Source organism: Pipistrellus kuhlii, unplaced genomic scaffold, assembly GCF_014108245.1.
Source record: "Pipistrellus kuhlii isolate mPipKuh1 unplaced genomic scaffold, mPipKuh1.p scaffold_m20_p_2, whole genome shotgun sequence".
In the NCBI taxonomy this organism is placed as follows: Eukaryota; Metazoa; Chordata; class Mammalia; order Chiroptera; family Vespertilionidae; genus Pipistrellus; species Pipistrellus kuhlii.
In genome coordinates this window covers 127,621,107-127,646,980 of record NW_023425515.1, presented here as the reverse complement: position 1 = coordinate 127,646,980, position 25,874 = coordinate 127,621,107, and the positions used below count along the sequence as shown (strand labels likewise).

Here is a 25,874-nt window from a genome sequence, read left to right as displayed (position 1 = left end):
CTCCCCGCCCCCGCGGTGGGCGGTGAGTCCACACCCCTGCCCCGCCTCCTCCGCTAGGAAACTCCGGGACCCTGCGAGGAGGAGTGATTCACCCGTGATTCAACCGCTCCAGCCGCGCCGAGCTCCGAGGGGCCCTCGGTCGCTGGAGGCCCCAGGTGCCCGGGTGGGGTAGTGGTGGTGAGCGGGGGAGACCCGGTCTCCTGCCCTCCCAGGTCCTCTGACCCTCAGCCCCCTGACCTCAGGCCGCCGGGGCAGCGACTCCGCCGTCCAGCCCGAGCGGACCGCAGGTCTGTGTGGGGAGAAAGAGCGGGAGCGTTGGAAAGAGCCCTCGGGATGGAGGAGAGGGAAACCCGGTGACAGCGTGTGGTCCGGGCTGGGGGAGCGGCAGCGTTCACCAAGTTTAATAGCAAGAACCAGCTCCTGGCACCCGCTCAGCTTCACATCAAAATCAAAGGGCATTCCCCCCCCCCCCCCCGCACTTTGCCCACGTTGGGGCTGGGCCTGGGAATCTGCAGCCCAGTAACCGCGTGGCGATGCGCAGGGAGGCCCTCTCCCCGCGGCGGTTTCGTCTTCTGCCCAGAAAGCTGTGGGTACCTGGCCTTCCTCCCCACCAGGCCCTCAGCGCGGGTCCTTTGAGGAGGTGCAGATGCAGGTGTCTGCCTCAGGTCCCAAGGCCAGTTAACCCCTGAACGACCCCGGGTAGTGCCCGCGGAAAAGCAGCTCCAGACCTGGCATTTTGCCTCTGGGAGAGTTCCAGGGCGACATCTGCAGCCTCGTGGTTCCAGAAGGGATTGTTCTCACATCGAGGAAGACAGCTGTGGGACTGAGTTCCGCTCAAGAGCAGGGAAACAAAAATGAAATCAAATTATGTAACTACATTTTCGTGCCGCTACTGTTAAGTTTTGGGTTTCCTGAATTAGTTTCTGGCTTCCTCTTCTGGGCTCTGCTGTGAAATGGTTAGGCAAGAGAATGTCCACCTTATTCTACGGAGTGGCATTGCACGCGGGCTGGTCAAAGCACTTCCCGTCATTCGTTATTACTGTGTAGTTGCCTCCAAGACAGGCTGGAGAGCTTTTAGGGGGAAAGTGGATTCTTTTTTTTTTTTTTTTTTTTTTTTTTTTCCTCACCTTCTTTCCCATCTTTTTCCCCCCTAGGGATATTAGTTTTGCATTCTAGTGCATACTGCACACACATTTCCGTATAGCCCGCTGAGCCATCGCATTGCCCGCATTTCTTTAAAAAAGGAAAAAGAAAGAAAAAAAAGAAATAAAACTTTGCAAAAGTTTTAGCTTCTCCCTTTGCCTGAACTGAAATAGCACATCCAGGTTTAGCCCTTGTAGTCTTTCCGTCTTGGAAGGTGTGAGTTGCACTTGCTGGTTTCCTCTTTGAGCTCTCTTCCAGCTCTAAAACCCACAACGTTTATATTTGCAAACCTAAGCCATGCAATATTTCTTTTCGAAGTTGCTGGCCTGAGTATTTTCTAACAGATCTTTAGCCCCATGTGGAATTTTTTTTTTTTTTTTTACTCTGGAGTGAAGGTAAGGAGGAGGAAATGTTACACATCAATCAAGTATGTTAGGGGACCCAAGGAATTACTGCTATGTCTACTATTCCTGTTGGAGCTACCAACTGTCCTGAAATCATAAAGGGCTTTAAGCCATGTCAAGAATAGCATTTTGATAAGAAAAATATGTTTAACATTAGATTTTGATACAACCTTAAAGATTGATAGATCACCTGAATGTTTATTTTGCACACTCACTAAAATTATCAGACAGAGAAGAGAGGAATTTCTTGGGTGTTTGCATAGCTTTTGGAGTAAATATAGAATAACATTCTTCAAGATTTTAATAATGCTAAAATTATTACTAATTTTGAGAAGATGAGGGAGAAAATTGGCTATGATAAATATCTCACAGCAAAATTTTTTCTTGCTTGATCAGACTATGGCCAGATGCTCAGCATCATTGAAAGTACATTTTTAAAATTTCACTATTGATAGTTATTGCACAGGAACAAATTGGTTGTTAAAGAATTTCATTAACCTTACATAACAATTTTTAAAAACCCCTTCAGTAAAGTCAAGCTTAGCAGTTACCACTGTCCTTTCAACATGATATATCTTGGAGACTCTGAAAAGTTTGAAAAACTCCTCAACTTCAATCTGGCTGGCCTGACCAAACCCCTTTATGATTAGATATTAGAATGTCAGAGGGCAGGAGGGACCTCACAGACATCCTTTTAAGATGAGAATCCTGCAGTCACCTGGCCTGAGTGAAACTAGCTTGCCTAATCTTCTGGCCCCAGGAGATTTCTTTCCTTTGCCACGCTTTCTTCTACTCCCAATGCACGAAGTGCAATTGGGCTATAAGCCAGGCTTACTGGATTAATTTGTACAACTATAGGCACTTAACAATGCTCTTCAGCTAGTGAGTAACAAACTCAGTGTTCTTCAGCAGAAATTATCCTGATGGTTATTCCTTGAAACATACATGTATGGAGACATGTACGCAGAAGAGGGAGGTTGCGTTGCCTTTGCATAACCAGTGATGAAATGTGGTTGACAAGGAGTGGGAAGATGACTGGGGTAATGTTGCAGCCCTTCCTCTGTACTTTTATAGCACTCACCACCCATTTCATCCCCTTGACTATTGCGGGCTTCACTTGCTTTCCACTGTTTGTCGTCTGTCTTCCCCACTACAGCTCCTTGGGAGAATAAGGAGATTTTTTTTTTCTTTAAATTTCTCAATTCTTTGCCCAATTACTAGCACATGGTAGACTTTGTAAAAAACAAACAAACAAAAAAAAACATTTTAATTGATTTCAGAGAGAACAGAGAGGGAGAGAGAGAGAGATAGAAACATTAATGAGGAGAGAGAATCATGCCTTCTGCATGCCCCAAACTGGGGATCAAGCCCACAGCCCAGGCATGTGCCCTGACCAGGAATCGAACCTCAACCTCCCAGTTCATAGGTCGATGTTCAAAGGCTGAGCCATGCTGGCCGAGCCACATGGTAGATTTTTAACACATTTTGAATCAATGACTGCTTTGGAACCATGCATGCAGCCAAATATTTTCATTGGTATTTAAGATATGAAATTTGTCTTTGAAAATTTTCTGTCTCAGGACTGAGTGTTCCAAAATGCTTACTTTGGTAAAAAAAAAAAAAAAAAAAAATGGATTCATATATATATATATATATATATATATATATATATATATATATATATAAATCCATTGTGGCTTTTAAGGTATTACTTGACAGCAAACTTCAGCTGTCTAACTACAATTTTTCCCTGAAAATAAAACATCCTCTGAAAATAAGACCTACTCACAGGTTTCCTTCTGAGTGAAATATTAGGTCTAGTAATAATTAATGCCGTTTTCTAATACTTTTTTAAATCGAATTTATTTAAACAATACAACAAAATTTAATCAACAATATAGTTGCCGTTGTTTTCTACTACTTGTGCCCAACGCTCAGGAAGCATTTTAATCCCTCTGTTGTAAAATTCTTGTGATTTTGATGCAAAAAATTCCGTCAATGCATTTTTGAGGCATTCTTCATTATTAAATTTTTTTCCAAGAAGAAAGTTTTGCAAAGAACGAAACAAATGGTAATCAGAAGGGGCAATATCAGGAGAATATGCAGGTTGAGGAAGAACTTCCCATTCCAACTGGCGCAGTTTTTCAGCAGTGATTCTTGCAGTATGCGGTCCTGCGTTATCGTGGTGAAGAATGACGCCCTTCCGATTAATCAGCGCGGGTTCTTTTTCTCTTAAAGCTTGGGCTAACCTTTCCAATTGGGCACTATACACTGCACTTGTAATGGTTTGGTTAGATGGTAAAAGTTCATAATGAAGAATTCCTTTAAAATTCCACCAAACACACAACATCACTTTTTTCGCATGCAAGTCAGGTTTTGGCGTGGGCTGCGGAGCCTCATTTTTGTCCAACCATTGAGGCCGCCTTTTCAAATTAACATACAGCACCCATTTTTCATCTCCGGTAACAATTTGCTCTAAAAACGGCAAACGGTTTTGACGAGAGAGGAGCGAACTGCAAATTGTGACTCTTTGATTACGGTTGTTGTCAGTCAACTCATGAGGAACCCATTTTCCAAACTTTTGGACTTTGCCAAGTGCACGCAATTGATTGGAAATTGTTTTTTGTGAACAATTTAAAGTTGTCGCAAGCTCTTGTTGGGTAATTTGAGGATTTTGCACCAAAAGAGCTTGAAGAGTTTCTTGATCAAAATTGGACACACGGCCTCGACCTCTCTTGTCATCTAACAAAAAATTTCCCTCACGAAATTTCTCAAACCAACGCTGGCATTTTCTGGCGCTAACTGCATCTTGACCAAGAGCACTACAGATGTTTTTTGCAGCCTCACTTGCTTTTCTTCCTAATTGGAACTCGTAAAGCATGCAGTGCCGAATATGCTCTTCATCTGCCATCTTCTTAGCCCTAGTTTTGCAACAAAAACCAAACCAAACACAAACTTTTTCAAGCAAAACTTGTTAATTGCACTTCACACGTTCTGTAGATACCACGTGTTTGAAGGTTATGTCAATACAAGTCAACGCCAAGCAAGATTTTAAACGAATGTTAAAAACGACATTAATTATTACTAGACCCCTATAAGGCATCCCCCTGAAAATAACCCCCCCAGGCTCTGTCTCAGAATGAAAATTAATTAACCATACCATATACAGGTAATAAATTTCCTTTATTTTCATTTAACAATAAATATGTACCGTATTCTTCTTTATGGAAAAATAAGACATCCCCTGAAAATAAGACCTAGCACATCTTTGGGAGCAAAAATTAATATAAGACACTGACTTATTTTCGGGGAAACGGGGTAGGGATTACTAATCCTTCCTACTCGGGAAAATCTAATCAGCAGGAGAGGTAGCTGAACATCAGAAAACAAATGGGGAAGTTTGGGAACTGTTAGCATTTTTCGTAAAGACTGGATTCTGGCATGAGTCAGGAGAACTTTCAGCCACGTGATGAAGCTGTTGATAGCTGTCCTTGCATTGCAAAGCTTGGTGACTTTTCGGAATGAATTGCACAAAATGTATATCTTTCCAGGAAAGGGTGAAATTGAGAGTAATTCATATAAAACTATTACATGCATATAAAATGGCAAAAAGAGCAATGAAATCATTTTACCCCAAATTCAGGTAAAAGGGAAAATATGAGAAAAGACCAGAGGAAATGATGAGAAAAGACTAAAGGGTAGAAACACAGCCCAGATGGTATGGCTTCGTGGTTGAACATGGATCCATGAATTAGGGGGTCATGGTTCCATTCCTGGTCAGGGCACATGGAGGGAGCGTGCAGGAGCCAACTGATCAATGATTCTCATCATTGATGTTTTTATCTCTCCCTCTCTGTTCTTCTCTCTGAAATCAATAAAAATATAGTAAAACAAAAACAAAAACAGTGGGAACACAGAGTTCGGGGGGGGGGGGAGGGGGGAAAGTGACTCAGCAGAAACTAAAACACATCTGGCAGGGTATAGTTAGTCATGGAAAATTTGGCAGTCATGATTATGCATTTTGTAAAAATAATTATATGCTAGTCCAACTGCTAACATTTAGGCCAAAATTAAATAGTTGAAAGCCCATACAATGAAATCTATTATCCTGGTATTCAGAATCCTTCTATTAAAGTTTAAAGAAAGCTTTGACAAATAAGTGATCACATAGCACCAGTATTCTGAAAAATATAATTTTAGAAAAAAAATCTCCAGATCAAATTAGGCAAGGATTAGTATTTTCTTTTTAAAAAATATTTTATTGATTTTTTTACAGAGAGGAAGAGAGAGGGATAGAGAGTTAGAAACATCAATGAGAGGGAATCATTGACCAGCTGCTTTTTGCACACTCCCTTCTGGGGATGTGCTGGCAACCAAGGTACATGCCCTTGACCGGAATCGAACTTGGGATCCTTCAGTCCGCAGGCCGACGCTTTATCCACTGAGCCAAACCGGTTTCGGCAAAGGTTAGTATTTTCAGCACACAGCTATATAAATATAAGGTTTATCAAACTATTTGTCACTTTCATTTTGATAACAATAAATACTATTTTTTATTCTCTACATGCAATAGTGATAAAATAAATAAAAACATAAATGTAAATTGTGGATATTTTTATTTAACAATTAATAAATTTTGTTCCATACAATTAAAAAAATAAAATGTAGGTGTGTCATGGTTAGTCCATCAACAGGTATCTTTATTTTTTTATTATTTAAAAAAATATATTTTATTGATTTTGTACGGAGAGGAAGGGAGAGAGATAGAGAGAAACATCGATGAGAGAGACAGTCATCGATCAGCTGCCTCTTGCACACCCCCTACTGGGGATATGCCCACAACCAAGGTACATGCCCTTGACTGGAATCGAACCCAGGTCCCTTCAGTCCCCAAGCCGATGCTCTATCCATTGAGCCAAACCGGTTTTGGCTCAACAGGTATCTTTAACTAAGAACTTGAAGTACATGGACTTTATCAATTTGAAAGTACTGATGAACTCTCAAAGTTTTCCACATGGAAAGAAAAATCCAAATACAGAAAGATGACTCTATAAAAAAGCAAGTCTAACAAAAAGATAACTAAGCATGGGATTCCTCAGATAAAGATAAAAACATTAGTGCAATAACCAAATTAATAGCTTTGTATAGAATGCTTCATTCTGTTTTACATTATTCATTTTTGACATAAAATAGAATAATTCAAAGATGCTCCAAAATTTTAGCCTGTTACCCATTCAGTCACTTTCTGCCTTTAATAGATAATAGCCCATCCTATTACACCAGTTCCTCTATCAGAGCTTTCAAGCCAGGAAGTAATTCCTGATTAAAGGAAGTTATTTCCACACCGGAAGCGTGTTAATAATGTTTGGCTAGTTGTGATTGCCATCCTCAAATTAAATTACTATTTAATCTATGATATTATAACAACTCAGTTTTAAATCAGCTATATACAAGCCATAAAATGACTCATATTCTCTGTCATGAGGGAAGTAAAGGGATATATACTATAGAGCGTGCTTGAATTACAGTGACAGTGAGTGGGTTTTCAGAATTTTGTAAACTTTATAGACAGCTGTTAAAATGACCAAATTGAAAGGATTGGTCTTTAATTAAGCCTGGACTTTAATCTTAAGAATAACATTTATTTTAGAGCTCCTATCTTTATGGATTTGTTACTCAAGATCCTGCTTTATACAGGTTAATAAATATTTATTGAGGGATTACTATGTGTATGGCAATGCGCCAGGAACTTTTTTATGAGTTCCTTTTCTAAAACATCTTGGAAGCTAGTCAGAGAGCTGAGACAAATATGTAAGCTTCCAGGGGGAAAGGCAGTGTAAAGGAAGTGGTACCAAGGCTTGGGACAAGATAGAGACTAAAGATAGAAAGTGGGATCCATTTGCTCAGAGGTTTGGTCATAGATGTAAAGGTGGAAAATGTCTCCAAGGGACAGTCTATGGTAACAACAAATCTCTTAGCAAGCAGCAGCCACCTGCTTAGCCTAGCTCAAGTTAAAGGGGAATACATAGGTTTATGAGTCTGGGAAGCTCATAGTCTAGTGTAGGGGTGTCGAACTCAATCAGAGAAGGGGCCAAAATCTAAAATCCAGCCTAAATCGCGGGCCGAATGGTTTACTGAACAGTCATAAACTGTCATTGTGATGGAAACGCAGCGGAGTGCAGTGATGACAGCGCGGTGCGGGCCACATTGCAAGGCCTGGCGGGACGGATTTGGCGCGCGGGCCTTGTGTTTGACACATGTGGTCTAGTGGAAGGGCTACAGAATCAGGGTCTCTGACACTGGGTCTCTCTCTTATTCTTGCCTGTTCTCTCTCCTATCTCTCATGTTGTTCAGAGACTGCCTAGCACAGTGCCTGGCACATAGTAGGTCCTCTATATTCATAAAACTTTGTTTAAAGATCTAAAAGGTATTTAGGACATCAGAGGGCAGAGTTCACTTTTCAGTGGGGTGATGAAAGAAGGTTCTCTTGAGGAAAGCAGTGTCTGAGCCAGACCACAGAGGGATGCAGAGAAGGAAGGGGTAAAGGCTGGGTGTGAGCAGAGAGGGGCCATGGGTGATGAGTTTATAGAGCAGGGGTCTTGTAGGTGAGAAGTGTGGCCAGAAGCTAGAAAGACACTTGTGGCCAGCTTTGTGGGTGACTCTACTAGTAAGAAGTCTGAAATTGATTTAGCAGACAGAACCTTAAGAAGCTTACCCTTCTGGTCATGGCATGTCAGAAGAATTGAGTCAAGGGGACACTTCAAGAAGCTAGGCCTCTACCCCATATGGTTGCCGAGGTTAGGAAGAAAGGTCAGCTGTAGGAAACATTGTGAAGAAGCTGTACAACTAAGTGCCTGCCTGAAGGTAAGGCATGAAGGAGTGAGAGGAGTAAGCTCATGGGACAGAGAAAAGTGGCCCCACAGGTCAAGTTAGAGCCTAGAAGAGATAATGATGACTTCCAGACATGTGGCAGTCAAAGGGAAGTAGACTTCCAGAAAAAAAATGCCCAGAACAGAGAGGTGGAAATCTGGTACCAAGGCTTGGGACAAGATAGAGACTAAAGATAGAAAGTGGGATCCAATTGCTTAGAGGTTTGGTCATAGATGTAAGGGTGGAAAATGTCTCCAAGGGACAGTCTATGGTAACAACAAATCTCTTAGCAAGCAGCAGCCACCTGCTTAGCCTAGCTCAGGTTAAAGGGGAATGCATAGGTTTATGAGTCTGGGAAGCTCATAGTCCAGTGGAAGGGCTACAGAATCAGGGTCTCTGACACTGGGTCTCTCTCTTATTCTTGCCTGTTCTCTCTCCTATCTCTCATCTCAGCTGATCTCCATTTTATTCTGCAGCAAACTCCATGTTGTAGGATTGGATGCTGCCAACATCCCCAGAGCCATATGCTCTCAGCTTCATCACACCAGGGTCCAGCCAACAGTGCCAGAGAATGACTTCGATTGTCCCTGCTTTGGGCACATGCTAACTCCTGGGTCTGGGTCATGTGTCCAGGCTTGGGTCATGTGTCCACCTCTAGGGCCAGGGGATGGGTTTGCTACTGGGAGGAGCAGGTTGATAAAGTTGGTGGTTCAACAGAAACAATAGATACCTCTGGGTTTAGGGACTGAGGCTGGGATGTGACCATGTTATGCTGCTGAAGGAGAAAGATGGCCCAGGAATGTCCAGATAGATGGGGGGCAGGCAGGATGGAACCCTAATACTAAAGGAGGCTAAAGGAGGAGAGTTTTAATAAGAAAGAGGAGGTCTGGAGCTGAGACTGAGCAGAAAATCATGTATATATTGAATCTTAATCTTACTGAAAGACCCAATTCCTAAAAATAACTGGGCTACTTATCTTGATACATTTGTCACTTCTTTGGGTTAAAGCAAGAACGGCCTCTCCAGTTTAATAAGTAAGAGACACATTGGGTTTCATCAGTTGTTCAGATGTTTTACTATGTGCTAGGCATGATGGAAGGTGCTGGGGAACACAAAAATGAAGTCTTTTTGCTCTGAGGGGTATGGGGTGAAGAACAACATGAAACATACAACACAACACATTAAGTGCTGTATTCCCAATTCCATGAATGTTTGTTGAGCATCCACTATGTGCTGACCTGTGGTGGGTACCTAGGGGTCCAGAGCAGCCTTCACTTGAACAAGAGCCTGAAGCCACACTTACCATCTTACCACATCCATCACCCTGTTTTAAGGTTACCTACAGTGTCATTCTCCTAGACCCTGGTCTAAGCATCATGCAGGTGGAAATGTGTCTGCCCTGTTCTTCACTGAAGGCCAGAACCTTTAAAGCTTTGATGCAACCATAAAATATTATTATTTCCCATATGAATGGATGATAAACTAGATATAGGCTTGATAAGATGTCAGTTTCAGAGAATCCAGAAAATCTGCAAAGTGACTTTGTCCTCTGTACATTTAGCCTCTTTTGTTTCTTTTTAGCTGATGTCATGATGCCAGTAGAAAAGCAAATGATGATTTGGAAATATTCAGTGGCCCTCAGTAGCAATCTATTTCTATGATTAGCAAGCAGTAAATATGGCTATAAAATACTACTCTAGCATCTTCTAGGACCTAGAGTCTAGATAGTAACTTAGTTAATCCCCAGGGCAACCCTTTGAGAGGTGGGTGGAATTTTATATACATGAGTTTACCCAAAGCCCAGAGAGGTTAAATAACTTGTCCAAGGTTACACAGGCTGGTATTTGCAAGCAGGCAGTTGAGCTCCGGGATGCACCTCCGTAACTACCAGTGGTAGCCACTCCCTGGGTCCCTTTTCCCCATTCTCAAATGTTTCTTGCCTTGTGAAGCTGGCCCTCTCTGAAGTTCCTGGTTTCAAAATGAGGGGACTTTCCAAAAGAAAGCCAAGCCAAAATCTGTTCTTCTTTGAAAATAAAGGACTCCTTCTTTTGCTTTGTTCCCAATTCATGTAGTCTTTAAAGTTTTCCCATATTTAGATATTTTCTTCTCTAGAGCAGAAAAAAAGATTCGACCTAAAAACGGCCTCAAATGCCCCTCACCCCCGACAACATGAAATAGATTCGAATCAGCATTTCTATTGATTAAGAAATATGGGTCATGATTACAATGAATAAACTAGAGTTTAGGTTAGAAGGACCCTTTTGATCAACTTCCTGTTCATGGCATAATTGAGCTGATAAGTCAGTTTAATCCATAATCACCTCTACTTATCTGTCAGCCTTCCACAAGTCTTTTTGCATTTTTGCATTTAAAACTGCGTCCCACTTGTTACCATAACACAAATGTCTGGGCTCAAGATGGAAGTTGTTGAGCAGCCATTCACCACCTTGGCACCCTATCTATGGGGTCATTTCTGCATCACCTTTAGAGCATTTTAGGAAAATATTGCTGGTGTCTGAGAATGATGACTGAGACTGATCCCAGGGGAAATCACCTTGGCCTCTTTTCCTCCCTCCCATCAGCAACATTTTTATCACGTGGCTATCAGGCTCCATTAGGGCAGTCATGAGGAGAAAACCCCATGGGGGCAGCGGGAGTAGTTCGCCAGTGTGTGTGATGTTAGGGAGTTTTGGGGGAAGATGCATAGAATTTTATTTTATTTTGGAGAGGAGTTTGGAACTGATTGTAAGGACATGAACTACAACTTCTTACCAGCTGCCTCTGCATATCGCAAGAGGGAAAGTCTCACCCTGTCCCCATACCTGAGAAAGTCGCTTTGCCTCCACCCACACAGGGCGGAAAGGTCACACTGTAACTCCAGTTCTACCAGGCAGTACTTACAGGGCTGATTCCCAGCTGCTTTTTAGCCCAGGCGGTGAGGACGTTTACCACAACCTCATTCAGTGCTGGGTAACAGGGTGTCATCTCCGTGGTCCTCTTTCTCAGAGAATGCCACACACTCTGAGTTACCTAAGAGATGATTCCTACATTGCAGGCTCGGTTCTGGTCCTGAGCTCTTTCTCATAGTATCTAGTGCCTCCCCTGATAACATTTACTTACCCCTGACTCTATTTTGATCTCTACCCATGGTATGCTGGCTCTGACACATGGTATGCTGGCTGTGAAGATCTGGTCCCTGGAACTTTCTTTGGCTAAGGCACTGTTGCATGCTGGTATTTTGCTTCCTTCTGTGCCTCTGACCTGTTGGGTGGGGCACTGTTCTCTAAATCAGCATTTCAAGGAGATTAAAAAGAAGTTAAGCCTTTCGTTCAAATAGTTCAGTTAATCCCAGAGAAAAGCACACTGGATTTTGAGGCCTTGTGAATAGCCAAACCTTAAAAATACCTAAGTAGTCATGGAAATGTGGTGTACACTCCTTCCACATTTATGTGTTGTACGTGTGTGTGTGTGTGTGTGTGTGTGTGTGTGTGTGTGTATGTGTAAGCCACTTGATTTCTCAGAGATTCAGTTAACCTAAGGGTAAAACAGGCACAGTCAAACAGTGGACCAGAGCTCATCTTCTAGGTTTTGTTATCTTGGAGACTTGGACATGTGGGCCAAAGCTTATTTTCATGGCTGATATACACTGAGTGGCCAGATTATTATGATCTCTGAAAAGTCACCAATATATATATATAGCCTGGTGCATGAATTTGTGCATGGGTGGGGTCCGGCCAGCTTGGCCAGGGAGAGGGGACATGGGCAGTTGGCTGGCCTGACTTCTGGTCATTCTCCTGGTGGATGGGACAATTTGCATATTAGCCTTTTATTATTTAGGATATACACTGAGTGGCCAGATTATCATGCATTCAGAGATCATAATAATCTGGCCACTCAGAGTATATGCATACCAAATAGTTAATATTTGCAAATTTCTTACTAAATTTTTTCTTGACAGTTGTCTTCTATGGATTATAGTTCACATAGTTTCTGTGAACATGCTTTCTAAATTGACTTAGTTAAAAACAAAACATTAAATGTTTCCAAATATAAACTGGTTATGAGAATTTGAGACCAAATTCATAGCTATTATTATTATTTTTTTTTTGTCACTGGAATTAACTCATCTATTTAGGGTCATTTGCTTGTAAATTCGTTTATTTTATTTCAGCCTTAGCACATGCAATAATTATGGTTACTGTAGTCATAACACTGTCCATTATCATTGAGACCCAGAATGTACTGTTCTCAGAGCAGAAGAACTTAAGCAGGTACACTTGTCAGGCACATCACACATAGGGGATGGTGGGTGATGCCCTAGGGAAGCTAGGTGGCAGCTGGTTGCATAACAGGCTCTGCACCTGCTCCTCAGTTCCCATGCCTTTCCAAGTTCAGCAGGGATGTGCTGTTCTGGGCAGTGCCGTGGGAAAGAGAGAACTTGAGAGGGGCAGCTGAGAGAGTGAGGCACAGAGCAATTTTCTGGGACTCTCCTACTTGCCTGTGAGACTTCCAGGTAAATTCACCAGATTCTCCCTTCAACTAAGAGCTCTTGAAACCTCAATTCTTCAAAGCCTTCTCAATGATACTGGCCATGTAATAGTGATTTTCCTCCAGTACCCACCTCCTAACATTCCTGTCTCCTCTTAGTGCTGTTCTAAATGAGTAGATTTCTCCTTGCCAGTATACTTCATAAGTAATCATTTTACCAGCATTGATCAACATCTCTGTCTACATCATTATGATTTGGTCACTAATAACATCCCTAATGTTTTGAGAGCTTACCATGTACTGGGATTATCTCATGTATTCTCATGAATTTCCTGGGAAGCAGATACAGTAATTTCTCCCTTGAGAAAATGAGCATAGAAAATCTAAAGTAATTTGCTCAAGATCACACATTGGGATTTGGCAGAGCTGGGGCTCAAAGTAGGTTATTTGGTTTCAGAGCCTGTTCACTCGACTGTGTTCCAGCCTGCCAGCACCTCACCCTCAGCGCTCAATCTGCATCAACTCTGGGTGAGGTACTGTGGGCACCAGAAGAACAAGATGTTCCTGCTAAGGCAGAATAGTCAGAAGCTAAGGTAATTCCTTTGTAAGTGGAATGGGGAAACTGAGACAGGTAGCTGAACAAATGGGCCAAGCAATTTACAGCCAGATACAAAAGTCACCTCCCTAGAGATAACATCTAGGCCTCAGTTGTATTTCAGCTCCAGGCCCAGAAAAGCAGCAAAACCGGGTGGGCCACGCCAGGACCAGCTATAATGACTAGTGACTCCCTGCCCTGGTGATGACTAATCAGTGGAGTCCAAGGTCCTGAAAGCTCACACCTGGAAATGCTGATACAGATGAATATTTTATTGAGACCTCCACTAAGACCTCCCATAAACTTATAGCCTTTAAAAACCCTCAAAACTAAGGACCCAGCTGTGCTCTCCCTTCTGGGAGTACACCAGCACTTGCCCTTCCCTCTTTTCATCCCCCCCAGGGGTGCATCTCCTAAACTCTAAGGGACCTCATGAGACTTGCAACCAGGGAAGTAGTGGGCAGTGGCAGCTCATTCTGGACTAACACCGTGAACCTGTCTCCAAGGTCCTCTTTTCTCTGATTTTCCAGCAGATGACAGCAGCCCCACCTAGGCTCTCTCCTGTAGCTTTTTCTATCCTAGGCCCATCCTTGTTTCACTGTCCCCAGCTGTAATAGACGTACTCTCAGAATCACCTGGACTGGTGTTGTAAAATCTTTCCCGCATGAAGTCAAGAACTCACACACTACCAGCCGGCCCCAGGCAGACCTGTTCAGGGCCAGGTCCCCTTTCCGGTAACACCACTGCCTTTAAGGGGCTTTGGGCTGGAGAGGCAGAAATATGTGCTATAATATGTGCTAAGTCCATGACTCAGGTAGAACAAAAAGTGCTGAGAAAGGAGTTATCCATTCAGGGCGGGGACTTGTTTGTCTTTTCTTTAAAATTTTCTTTTAAGTTTATTGATTTTAGAGAGAGAGGGGGAGGGGGTAGGAAGAGGGTTGGGGGAGAGAGATGAGAGAGGTATTTGTTGTTCCACTTTATATATTCATTGGTTGTTTCTTGTGTGCGTCCTGACCAGAGATCAAACCTGAAACCTTGGCATATTGGGACAACACCCTAACCAACTGAGCTACCTTGCCAGGGCTATTTTATCTTTTCAATTTCATGTGGTTAACTTGAATTCTTATATGTTAAAATGACAACCCAGACTTTAAAACCTGGAAAAGTGCCTTTACATAAAAAACAAAACAAGCAAACAAAAAAAATGGTTGTGTGGCTTTAAATAAAATTTCAGAACCTATTTTCTTTTGATTTTTTTTTTTAATTTTATGTTTCAATTGCAGCTTATATTCAATATTATTTTGTATTAGTTTCAGGTGTATAGCATAGTTAGACAATCATATGCTTTACAAAATGTTCCCCTGATATTTCAAGTACCCATCTGGCAACACACATATTGAATAATATTGCTATTACAATTTTATCAACTACATTCTTTATGCTGTACTTTACATCCCTTTGACAATTCTGTAGCTACCAATTTCTACTTCTTCATCCCTTCACCTTGCCTTTTCCACCCAGCCCCAGCCCCCTCCCCTCTGGCTTCCATCAGGCTGCTCCCAGAGCCTGTTTTCTTATTTGCCTTCCACACTAAGTGGTAGGCAGGAATATTTGGATGCCCTCTGTTCATTTTTGCTTTTTTTCTCGCAGTATCTATTGCCTTATTCTCTTCAAGGGTAAATTCATCTCACTTTAACAGCTAACTTTATCAACTCCTGTGGCATTAATCTTGACATAAAATCTTTTAAAATTAATGCTGAGGGGGGCAAGTTCTGAAGCTGATTCTGCCCTCCCATACCTGTTAAACTACTCCAACTGCTTTAATCAACTAGCCCAAGAAGCAAACAAAACAAAATCCACCCAACCTTCAAATTCAGCCCAAAAACAGTTGTTGGGTTTCTGTGTAATGTTCTGACTTGGTCACCTAGCCAATGACAATAGTGACACTGCTTTGATCTTGTAGAAAAAGCCTAAAACTTCACTGATGTCTCCAGGTGCTGAAATTGTGAAAACACACACACACCACCACCAACAACAAAACAAAACAAAACAACACACACACACACACACACACACACACACACACAACACTCACACAAATTCAACTGAGAAAATTTGAGCATTTAATTAGCTTTATTCAATGATGCATGAATCAGGCAGCATCCCATCTAGGAAATAGAATGGAACTCCAAAGAGCTGCAGCAAAGGAAAAGTTTTTAAAGGTAGAAATAGGATAAAACAAGAAAGTCGTAAACAAAAGAAAGGATCATTTTAGGCCGGATCATCTACTTTTGGGGATTAGGTAGATTACGCCACCAGTGCTGGCCAGAAAATTCCAGACTGGCTGGTTAAGATTACATTCCTGGGAGAAGATCAAACTGTGACTAGATTAGATAGTCTTGGTTTGCTGATGTGGGATTTACAATAGCATACCAGTAAGTGATTCCATTTTGGGACTTTTTTTTTTTTTTTTTAAACAAAAGCAACAAAAATCCTTAGACAAATGCCATGATCAAAATGCTGATTAAGAACAGATCTGATAGATTAATATTTTTCCAGATAAATTCACTTAAAATGAGGCCACAGGAAGCCATGGGGCGAGGTGGGCTGGATGGGAGAGAGCGGCTTCCAGGGCGATCCCTAGGGGCTGGGCTGCGGCTGGAATTTGTCCTGCCTGGAGGGTGGAGGCAGCCCAGCAGGCTCAGCAGCTCTAATCTTTTCTGGAAACACCAGGAGCTTGAGAGCGCTGCACAAATTGCTACATATGATACTCAACATCCTGTGACTGAGTAAACAGACACCCTTGGCCAACTGAGGCCCTGACTATGCTTAAAAATTTAACTTTTCAAGGCAAACAGAGGAAGCAGAGATTCCGCTCCAAGGATACCCAGGTTTGGACATGACTTATTCTCTGTTATGAAATAGAAATGCATCTTTACTTTTAAGACACAACAGTACCATCCCAGGAATGCAATTCTGATCATAATAGCAGAAGGAGAATTTTGAAAAACAAATGGAGTCTTAATTTTCCTTCGGAGCCCAGAGGAGACATGGAAAAGAGAAAAAATTTACAATGTAAGAAATTAGTTTAGATCAGATGTATCTTTTCCCCTAATTATTCACAAATCAAAAATTAAATTATAGTATTGGACTGGTTAAATTACTTTTTTTCCCCCAAATCTTTAATATAAAGGAGAAACTTAGACTAAAATATACTGGTGTCCAGTCCTTGCCCCTTCCAGATGGGGAGAGAGCCTGTGGCTTCCCTGTGGAACTGCCTCGGGCCCCTGCAGAGCAGCTCAGGGCCTGTCTCCTGACTGTCTGGCTGTTCTAGGGAGTTTACTCAGCTGCTATCCTGCCTAAACATCTTCTTTTTATAGTCATTCTTTTAAAATCAAGATTATTTTTTTAAAGAGCAGTTTTAGGTTTATGACAAAATTGAGTGGGAGGTACAAAGATTTCCCATATGGTCTCTGTCCCCACACTTGCACAGCTTCCCAGTGATAGGCATCCTCAGCCAGAAGGGTACGATAGTTGAAACTACAACAACACATCATTATAACCCGAAGCCCATAGTTTACTTTATGAATCACAGCTTAAAAGTAAAGATGCATTACTGTTTCATAACAGATTGTTGTCCATTCTATGGATTTGGACAAATGTACAATGACACATACCCATTATTAGCAGATCAAACAGAGCCCTATTCACAAACTCTTCATGCCAACTTTCTTCCTATTAGTCTAATATATGTGCTGCCAAAGAGAGCACTAAATTGCTTTATATGAGGCAAACTCAAAAAGGCTTTTCTTTGTTGAAAGTCGGACATAGTCCCTGTAGGGCTGCAGAGTTGGCTCAGGTCGTCTCTGTTTGGCCCTGACCAGCATCTCCACCCTCTGCCCTGGTGCGGACCATTCTCCACCCTCTGCATGAACCTGCACAGGATGTAGATCTCCGGCAGCTAGTTCCAGAAGTGAAATTGCGTGAACTGGCCGTTTTACTATGCTGAGGATAGGGTGATGCTGTTTAAAGAATTTGTTTATTGCTGTAACTCCAGTTCCAGGCATTGAATTGGCACACAACAAATATTTGTTGAGTTGAGGTAAGGGAAAATAGCCATGTCCTTTATAGTGATATCTCTATGAACAAAGCAAACATGATTCTGTGGCATGATTAGCTGCCATATATGTGTCTACCAGAACTTGGAATAACAGAAGGTTGAGTGTTCTTACTACTCATACCCTGCCAGGAAACCCCTTTTCTCCCTCTCCTTCAGATGGGGTGGACTGTGTTACTTTGACTCATACAAGGGGTTGGATGTTCCTATTACTTGTCTGTTTTTTTGTTTTTGTTTTTTTATTTGTTTTTAATATGCAGTATTTAGAATAGTGCCTGGTACATTGTAGGGCTACTTTGTAGGGGTTCAAAGACTCTCTGTGAAGTGAGTAAGTAAATGATGGCTGTTTACCCCAGGGATAGGAGGGCCTTGCATGGTTGCAGCCCGGGCAGTGCCCTCTGCAATACTGGACTCGGATGCATGGGGTTCAGATGTAGCACCTTCCACCCTCTACCAGAGCTGGGGCTGACTCTAGCCTTTGGAGGATCCTCCTCAGTCAGCTGCTGCTTTCAATCTGCATCCTTCTAGGCTAGCTTTATTATAATGAATTGTGTCTACAAGAAGTTAGTTCTATGTTGCTTGTAAATCTTCCATTTTGCAAACCAAGCATGCATTATTCTTTCATATTTCCTTGGAGTTTATGCTTCCTGGATTTCAGCCCATTATTATGGTCTTCTTCTGCACTTTCCTAACGTGCTTTAATGTGTTTGATAATCACTGCTGGGAGGGATGAGCAGAAGAAAGTCTTTGCATGCTACCCACCCCTCTTTAATCAGTGACCTGCAGAAATACGTTCAGTCTCTCCTTTCCCCGTGGCATCCCTCCCATAGCCACATGTGCAGCCTGTTCCCAGGCTCCCTTGTCCTTCAACTTCTAAATTCAGTCATTGGGAGGAACTAATACAAGACTGGAGGGCAAAAGGCAAGGAGAAGCTAGGATATTTCTCTCCATGGCCAGTCCCCACTTTGCTCAGCATGCCCACTGTTGGCCGAACCCCCTCCATGAACCTATCAAGGCAATCTGAGCCCTGGAATCTGGTAGCATCACCTGTTGTCCCTCCACCATTAGGGATAGCAGCAGGGTCTGCTTTGTTCCTCTTGAGATGGCCTCACTGTGTCTTCTTTGGTTTCCCAGCTCTTTTGTAACCAGTTCTCTGTATTAAATCCATTCTGCCTGAGAAACCTAGAGAGGTTCCTGATTTCTGACTAGACTCTAATATAGGGGTGTCGAACTCAATCAGAGAAGGGGCCAAAATCTAAAATCCAGCCTAAATCGCGGGCCGAATGGCTTACTGAACAGTCATAAACTGTCATTGTGATGGAAACGCAGCGGAGTGCAGTGATGACAGCGCGGTGCGGGCCACATTGCAAGGCCTGGCGGGACGGATTTGGCCCACGGGCCTTGTGTTTGACACATGTGCTCTAATAGGTACAGGATATAATACTACTGTTGACTTCATGTGAGCTCCTCAATTTCCTTCTGACAGCCCTGGGGAATGGAGCACCGACCTCATCGAATAATGTCTTAATCAGTTGTTTGTGGAAGATTTCTGAAATCCTGGAATGGCTGGTAAGTTATAAACAAGTGAGTATGTCAATAATTAGCATCCACCCAAACTCTTTGCATGCTAAAGAATGTTTAATTTCTGTTCATTTGAGAGCAATCATTTATAAAGGGCTGGCTGAAGAGACTGGAGCATTCCTTTGACTGTGGTTTTGTTTGCCTTCCAAGCCTCGAGGTAGGTATGGTTCCTGACCTGGCACTCACTAGATGCTAGGCCACCTCAGCTGTGGATGCCAGTGTGCACCGAAAGCTAGGTTCCAGGCAGACATCCCAAGGGCCCTGGCAGATGGCTTAGGCTGCAGGTTTGGGCAAATGGGCTCACTGGGAAGAGCATGGCCTTTGTGTTAGAATCCCAGCTTTGCATCTCCTGAGCTGTGTAAGTTTGGGAAAATCACTTCACGTTTTTAAATCTTGAAGTTTTTTTTTTTCTTTCTTTTTCCCCCCCCCCCTTTTTTTCTGACATCAGATGGAAGAAAAGCTTTGTATTAGGCTTTAGATTAGGTGGTTGCCTTAGAGGAAAAGATGCACCTGTCGGCCCAGCCAGCGTTTACTAATCTAAGACTTGGCTACTAAAGCTGGCTCTTCTCCTTTCTTAGCAGGTAAGGTGACTCATGTTCTATAAGGTCTATCGAGAGCCCAGCCAGCTTCCAGCCATTTCCAGGTATGTTTAGAAGTAACTCAGAACCTAAGACCTTTGAAGGGACACAATAACTGTTCTACTAAAACATTAACCTCCTTAATTTATTTCTTTTCTGTTTACTCATCTTGTCTGTTAAATACAGGTTTGATTGCTTGGTCTTTGAAAGTAGGGTATAGAAAAAAAGAGATAAGGAATACTTAACTTTGCACAGCTCTGAGCTCAGACCTGGCAAATAGTGGATGGCATTAATAGGAATACAGGTTTGAATGTCTGACCTTGAGGGACTAGACAGGTGTTCTCCATGATGAGGTGTAGTCTAAGCTGCCTGAACTCCAAATTGGAGGACACCATTTCAGGTTATGCTTTGGCTATGATATCTCTTGAAAGGAACTGATTCCTGCTATTTGGGGGAATGGGCAAACTACATCATTAACCTAATTGTATTAAATCACTCTGGTAGATATTTTTAGCCATTGTTTTCACATTTAACAGCAAAAATGTAAGCCAGTCAACTCATATTATGATCTTTCTAAAAAGCAAACCCAGGTAGATAAATAAGAAATGTGGGGAGGAGGAGTCCTGAATCTCAACCCAACCAACCAAGTGCTGATTTGCACAGATTTGAAAAGCATGATTAGGAACAAATCTGGAGCACAGCTGTATTAATGAGCGATTGCAGATAGCTCTGAGATTGAGAAGCACAGACTTTCCTAATGAGAATACAATGAGGGCCCAAGTGAAATCACCCTTACTTAGAATAAGGATAATAGCTTTCATTGCCCTGCCTGAGTTTGGGGCCCAGCCCAAGATATATACACCTTTGGGAGGTGAAAAGACGAAATAGCAAGAAGCCAAACAGAATGACCCAGAAAATCCTGTTCTTCTGGTAAGTCACTGCTCCCATGAGAGATGTGTCCCTAAGATCTCAGCCAGGAAATTGACGGAGTTCATGTTTTCATGAAGCCGAGGACCCTAGGCCAGGGGGCCCTCCAAGGACAGACCAGCATGGAAGAGCCATGTTTATTATCGTCACAACTTTCAGGCTACTGAGAATGAAGCTTTAGAGATGCAGAATCACCGACAAACATTAGTTGAATTCATTAACATTAACTATGCTTGCATAACTTTGTGTATTCAAATCAGAAAATAGTCAATACATTTAAAATTTTTTTTCAGCAAGTCTCGAAATAACAAAAGATTTCTTTGTATAATTCAGTTTATAATACCAGTGCTGTCCAATAGAAATACAGTGTGAGCCAAAGGTGTGAGCCAGGTACATGATTTTAAATTCTCAAGTAGCCACATAAAAAAAAGTAGAGTAAACAAATTTTCCTACCTACTTTGTCATGTTCTAGTAAAAAATGAAAAGTGAAGAAGCAAGAAGTGAAAAGTAACAGGTGACATTACTTTCAAGAGTCTGTTTTTCCAGTCCTGATGAAGACTCTCCTCCCTGTTGTGAAGGAAGACCCATGTCCTAATGTCTGGATTCCATGAGCCCTGAGGCAAGTCTTGTCTCCATCCATCACTGACAGGACTGAACTCTGGCTCAAGGAATGTGCTCCAGCAGGCCAATGTGCTCAGCAGGCAGTGGAGCCCAGAGATAGCCGGAGAAAAAGGAAGAGCTATTACCAAAAACCTTTGACTTCATTTGAAAAATGTGGTCCTAACTTAAAAGTGAGATTACTTTTCTTTGTCATTACTTTGCCTAATTAATTCCTTTGAGAAGAGAAGCCATATTCTTTTTATAGCAACCAGTCTCTTGGTTTCTCCATGAGTGAACATATTAAGACAAATAGAACCTCAATAATTTTTTGAGCAGCTGACCAAAATCCTGGCATTCATGATTTTCCTTTCAATACAAGGTCAGACATTAACAAAGCACATATTGTGTGACTATCAGCGTACTGGGCTCTGTAATGGATAAAGAATGAAATACAAGCCCTGGTTATTTTATTGAAGTTATGCTTTTGCTATAAAATAATACAATACTGAATAAAATGCTCATAACATGCTATATGTAATAAAAGATAAGAGGAGAGAAAAAGAAAAGAGTATGTTTTACTTAACCCAATATATCAATCCATTATCATTTCAACATATAATCAGTATAAAAATTATTAATGAAATATTTGACATTCTAGGTTTTGTTTTTAGTACCATAACTTTAGAAATCAGTGTAATTTATACTTATAGAACACCTCAGTTAGACATTTCAAGTTCTCAAGAGACATATATGGCTCGTGGCTATTATATTGGGCAGTGCAGTCATAAGACTATTTCATCCCGCAAATTTTCTGGTTAATTAAAATTCTATCATTTTGAAATCTGACTCAAGGGACTCATTATTAACTCACCTTGCTCTGGACTTCCTGGTATGGATAGTGAAGCTCATGTGAATAATATGCTAATGAGACTAGGGTCTACCACCTTAGTCTCCACCCTGGGTATTCCTGCTTCTACTCCACTTTGCACACACAGCCAGAGCGATCATCCCCTTGTGGTCTAACTTAGATACCATCACTTCTCTGCTCAAAGCTCTTCCATAGCTCTCATCCAGTCTTTTTGTAGTCTGCAAGGCCCCACATCTCCTCTCTCTCATTTGCTCAGGCTTATGTTCTTGTTGCTATTCCTTGACTGTGCCAAGCATACTCCTGCCCAGGGACTTTGCACTTGCTTCTCCCCTTCTTGTAAGCACCTGCAACTCTTTTTCCCACATCTCCCCCAACTTCCTGCACTAAGGTCACATCACAGGGGCCTTCCTTGACCACTGTATATAATAGCCCTTAAATAGGGCTTCTTTTAAGGCCCCTTTCTCATCACCTTGTAAAAGGAGCTTACCCTATTACCTGCTTCCTTGTCTTTCACAGCATTTGCTTGTTTATTAGTTTATTTTCTGTTTTCCCCAAGGCCCCTTCCTCAAACAATAGAATGTGGGGTCTATCAGGGACTTCCTCTATTTCCTTTGGAGGCACTGAAGAGTCAGCAGCAATAGTATCTGGTGCTCAACACATTTTGGTGACTGAATAAAGGAAAATAATCCAACATTGGTGAAAAATGCTATAGGAATTACAGATTTTCATAGCAACAAGAGATTTATATCTGAGGTCCTACATGGAGTTTACTCTTAGAACCTAGCGAGTATTTTCCCCAGTGATAAATTACTTGTCTGACTAGAAATGCTATGGCCACTCATCCAGGTTATTCTGTGCCCCTGGGGGTCTCTGCCTGACACCCTTATTGCTTTTCTTATCATTTCCCATCTGTTGCAGGCTCACCTTAGGCACCCTGCTTTTATTTGATACATCATAAATTAATAGATCTCCAACAATCTTAGATGTGTTTATTTGATAGTGGCTCCTAGCACCTCAAATTGCTTAAAACCAGATCAGCAGTTTCTGTCCAAGAACTGTTGACATGCGACTATCTGATTGTCCTGCTCTTTATTAGTATTTACACATTCCCCCCCACCCCATGGGAGGGACGCCCTGCCCCACCTTTGTTTTTAGGTCATTGGAATTCACAATAATTTCCCTGTCTGGGTGCGGTGTGCATTGACACGGCTCCTACTGGCTGCCCTGTGTCTCTCATGCTCTTGTGTTTTATTTATTCTTCTTCTGAGAGGACTGGGGTCGCTGCTTCAGAGTGAACCATTGCATTGAACTTGTAAGCACCTTCCTGTATTATCTCTGTGAGTTTGAGAATATGCCCTAATTAATCTACACTTTCCCATGGTCCCCCCCACAGGACCTACAACAACAAGCTGTAAAGTCTCTAGCCCCTAACTGCCTCTGCGTGTCTGCCTGATCACCCCTACCTGCCCCCCCCCCCCCCCAGGCCTGGTCACCCCTCACTGGCCCCCCTGCTGGCCTGGTCACCCCCAACTGCTCTCCCCCTGCCAGCCTAATCATCCCTCACTGCTCCTTTCTGCCAGCCTAGTCGCCCCCAACTTCTTCCCCCTGATGGCCTGGTTGCTCCCAACTGCTCCCTTCCCCTCCCCCCCACCAGACTGGTCACCCCTCACGACTCCTCCATGGGCCTGGTCACCCCATGCAGCCTGCTGTTCAGTCATTTGGTCATCCCTCACTAACCCCCCTGTTGACCTGGTCATAAGCAGCCCTATTGTGAGGGTGTGAGGGTTAATTTGCATATTATCTCTCTATTATATAGGATTGAGTTATTACAGTTTGTAAACTTTGCCAAGTTTTACCCAGATAGGACAGGAGCAGCAATTCCTGGCTTAACAAAATCAGGAGTGTAAGTGAAGGCTGTATTACAGCTCAACAATGGATGACTCTACCTGCCAGATTAGGACACAAGGAAATGGAGCAGAAATAGGATGTTGGGGAACCAGCTAATATTGTAAGAAATATCAGTCATGCTCTGTTAACCATGATTGTTTTATTCTGATTAAAGAAGGCACGTCTACCTAGGCTGAAGCTGACTTGGAGATACAGCCTTTCCTCTCCACTTGGAGTTGCCTATTATCATGGAAAGATTAACAGATTTGTTCCAGAAACCGGAATTGCCAGCCCTTTTTGCACACCTGCAGGCCTTTGAAACTTCCAGCCTGCTTACCTGCTAATTTTGGCACTCTCTTTGGCTTTTTCCCCATGTAATCCCAGTCCTTGCATATCACTAAGCCCTTTGAAGACTCCTAGTCCTTTTGCATATCTGTAAACTGATCTTTTGCTATGTAAGAAGCTGGTTTATGGTGCGCTGCAGAGCAGATTTTTGTGGATAACCTGCTGCTCTCCCATACTGCAGGTAGTATTGGAATAAACACTCATATATGATCCAACCCTGCCTCTGCTTCATTGGCTCCAGTAGTGACAGGCAGCACAGCCCCATTGTTTGTCTGGTTACAACTATGCTTCATTCAATTCCATTCCACAGACATTATCAGTGCTTTGTGGTACTCCAGGTAGCCTGACATTAATTGGATTATGTTCTTGTATCCAGCAGACTCATAATCTATTGGAGAAAGACAAAGTTGACCATATGACAATCAAATACAAATATGGACACTGCTTTAGTCACTCAGAGGAGAAGTGGCCTGCTCCCCTGGTGAGCTGGGGAAACTTCCCAAAGGAGGTGCTGTGGAGGCAGACTTTGAAGAGCACCATGTGAGGGCCTTGGCTCCTGCTAGTCCCATTCCTGAAACTGACGCTGGCCCCAGGATTTCTAGACCATCTCAGACCACCTTAGTTCCCGCGTCTCCCCTTCCCCCCATACATACTACCACTATTTCTCTGTTTTCTTCTTTGCACTTACCATTATATAAACTTCTATTTGTTGATTTGTTCAGTTTCTGTCTTATTCCTCCAGATCAAGAACATTGCTCTGTGAGAACAGAACCTGATCTTTGTTGTGCATTAGTCTATACACAGTGCTTAGAGAAGTATCTGAGACACACCAGGATTCCAGTAAGTGCTTGTGGTGAACCAATGGGCTCAGTTGCAGTAAGGAACCATCAGAACTTCTTGACGGTCAGGTGACGTGATGAAATTGTTCTGGACAAATTGTTTTAGCAGCAGCAGGGGTTAAGATGAATTGTGTGGGACACAAACTTGGAGCAAGAAGAACAAAGAATTCTGGAATAAGATAAATGTGAGTGTTACAGGTAAAATACAGGTTGTGGCAGAAGGTATAAAACGGTAGGCTGATGCCGAAACCGGTCTGGCTCAGTGGATGGAGCGTCAGCCTGCGGACTGAAGGATCCTAGGTTCAATTCCGGTCAAGGGCATGTATCTTGGTTGCGGGCACATCCCCAGTGGGGGGTGTGCAGGAGGCAGCTGATTGATGTTTCTCTCTCATCAATGTTTCTAATTCTTTATCCCTCTCTCTTCCTCTCTGTGAAAAATCAATAAAATGTATATTTTTTGAAAAAGGTAGGCTGAACCTAAGATAACTGCTGAAAGAAGAGTCTGCACTCACATTGACCGTCCTATGAATCCTCATAGGTAGAGCTCATTCCCTTCTCCTGGGACTCTCCTTCCTTTGATATTTGCATTTCATTTAGGATTCTGTTCATGTCTTACCTTCTTAGAATTTTTT

The 25,874-nt window shown here is 42.4% G+C and overlaps 1 long non-coding RNA gene across 3 annotated transcripts; it reads left to right on the top strand.

Annotated features, from left to right (window-relative positions):
• The first annotated feature begins 9 nt into the window (after positions 1–9).
• On the top strand, positions 10–25,457 carry LOC123652688. 3 transcript variants are annotated; one of them, XR_006742150.1, is made up of 4 exons: positions 20–155; positions 19,104–19,186; positions 21,176–21,494; positions 24,780–25,457. It is a non-coding gene; the product is annotated as an uncharacterized LOC123652688 (long non-coding RNA). The 3 variants fall into 3 exon arrangements; XR_006742149.1 differs by having other exon boundaries at positions 22–155; positions 24,783–25,453; XR_006742151.1 differs by lacking the exon at positions 24,780–25,457 and having other exon boundaries at positions 10–155; positions 21,176–21,864.
• Positions 25,458–25,874: the final 417 nt, after the last annotated feature.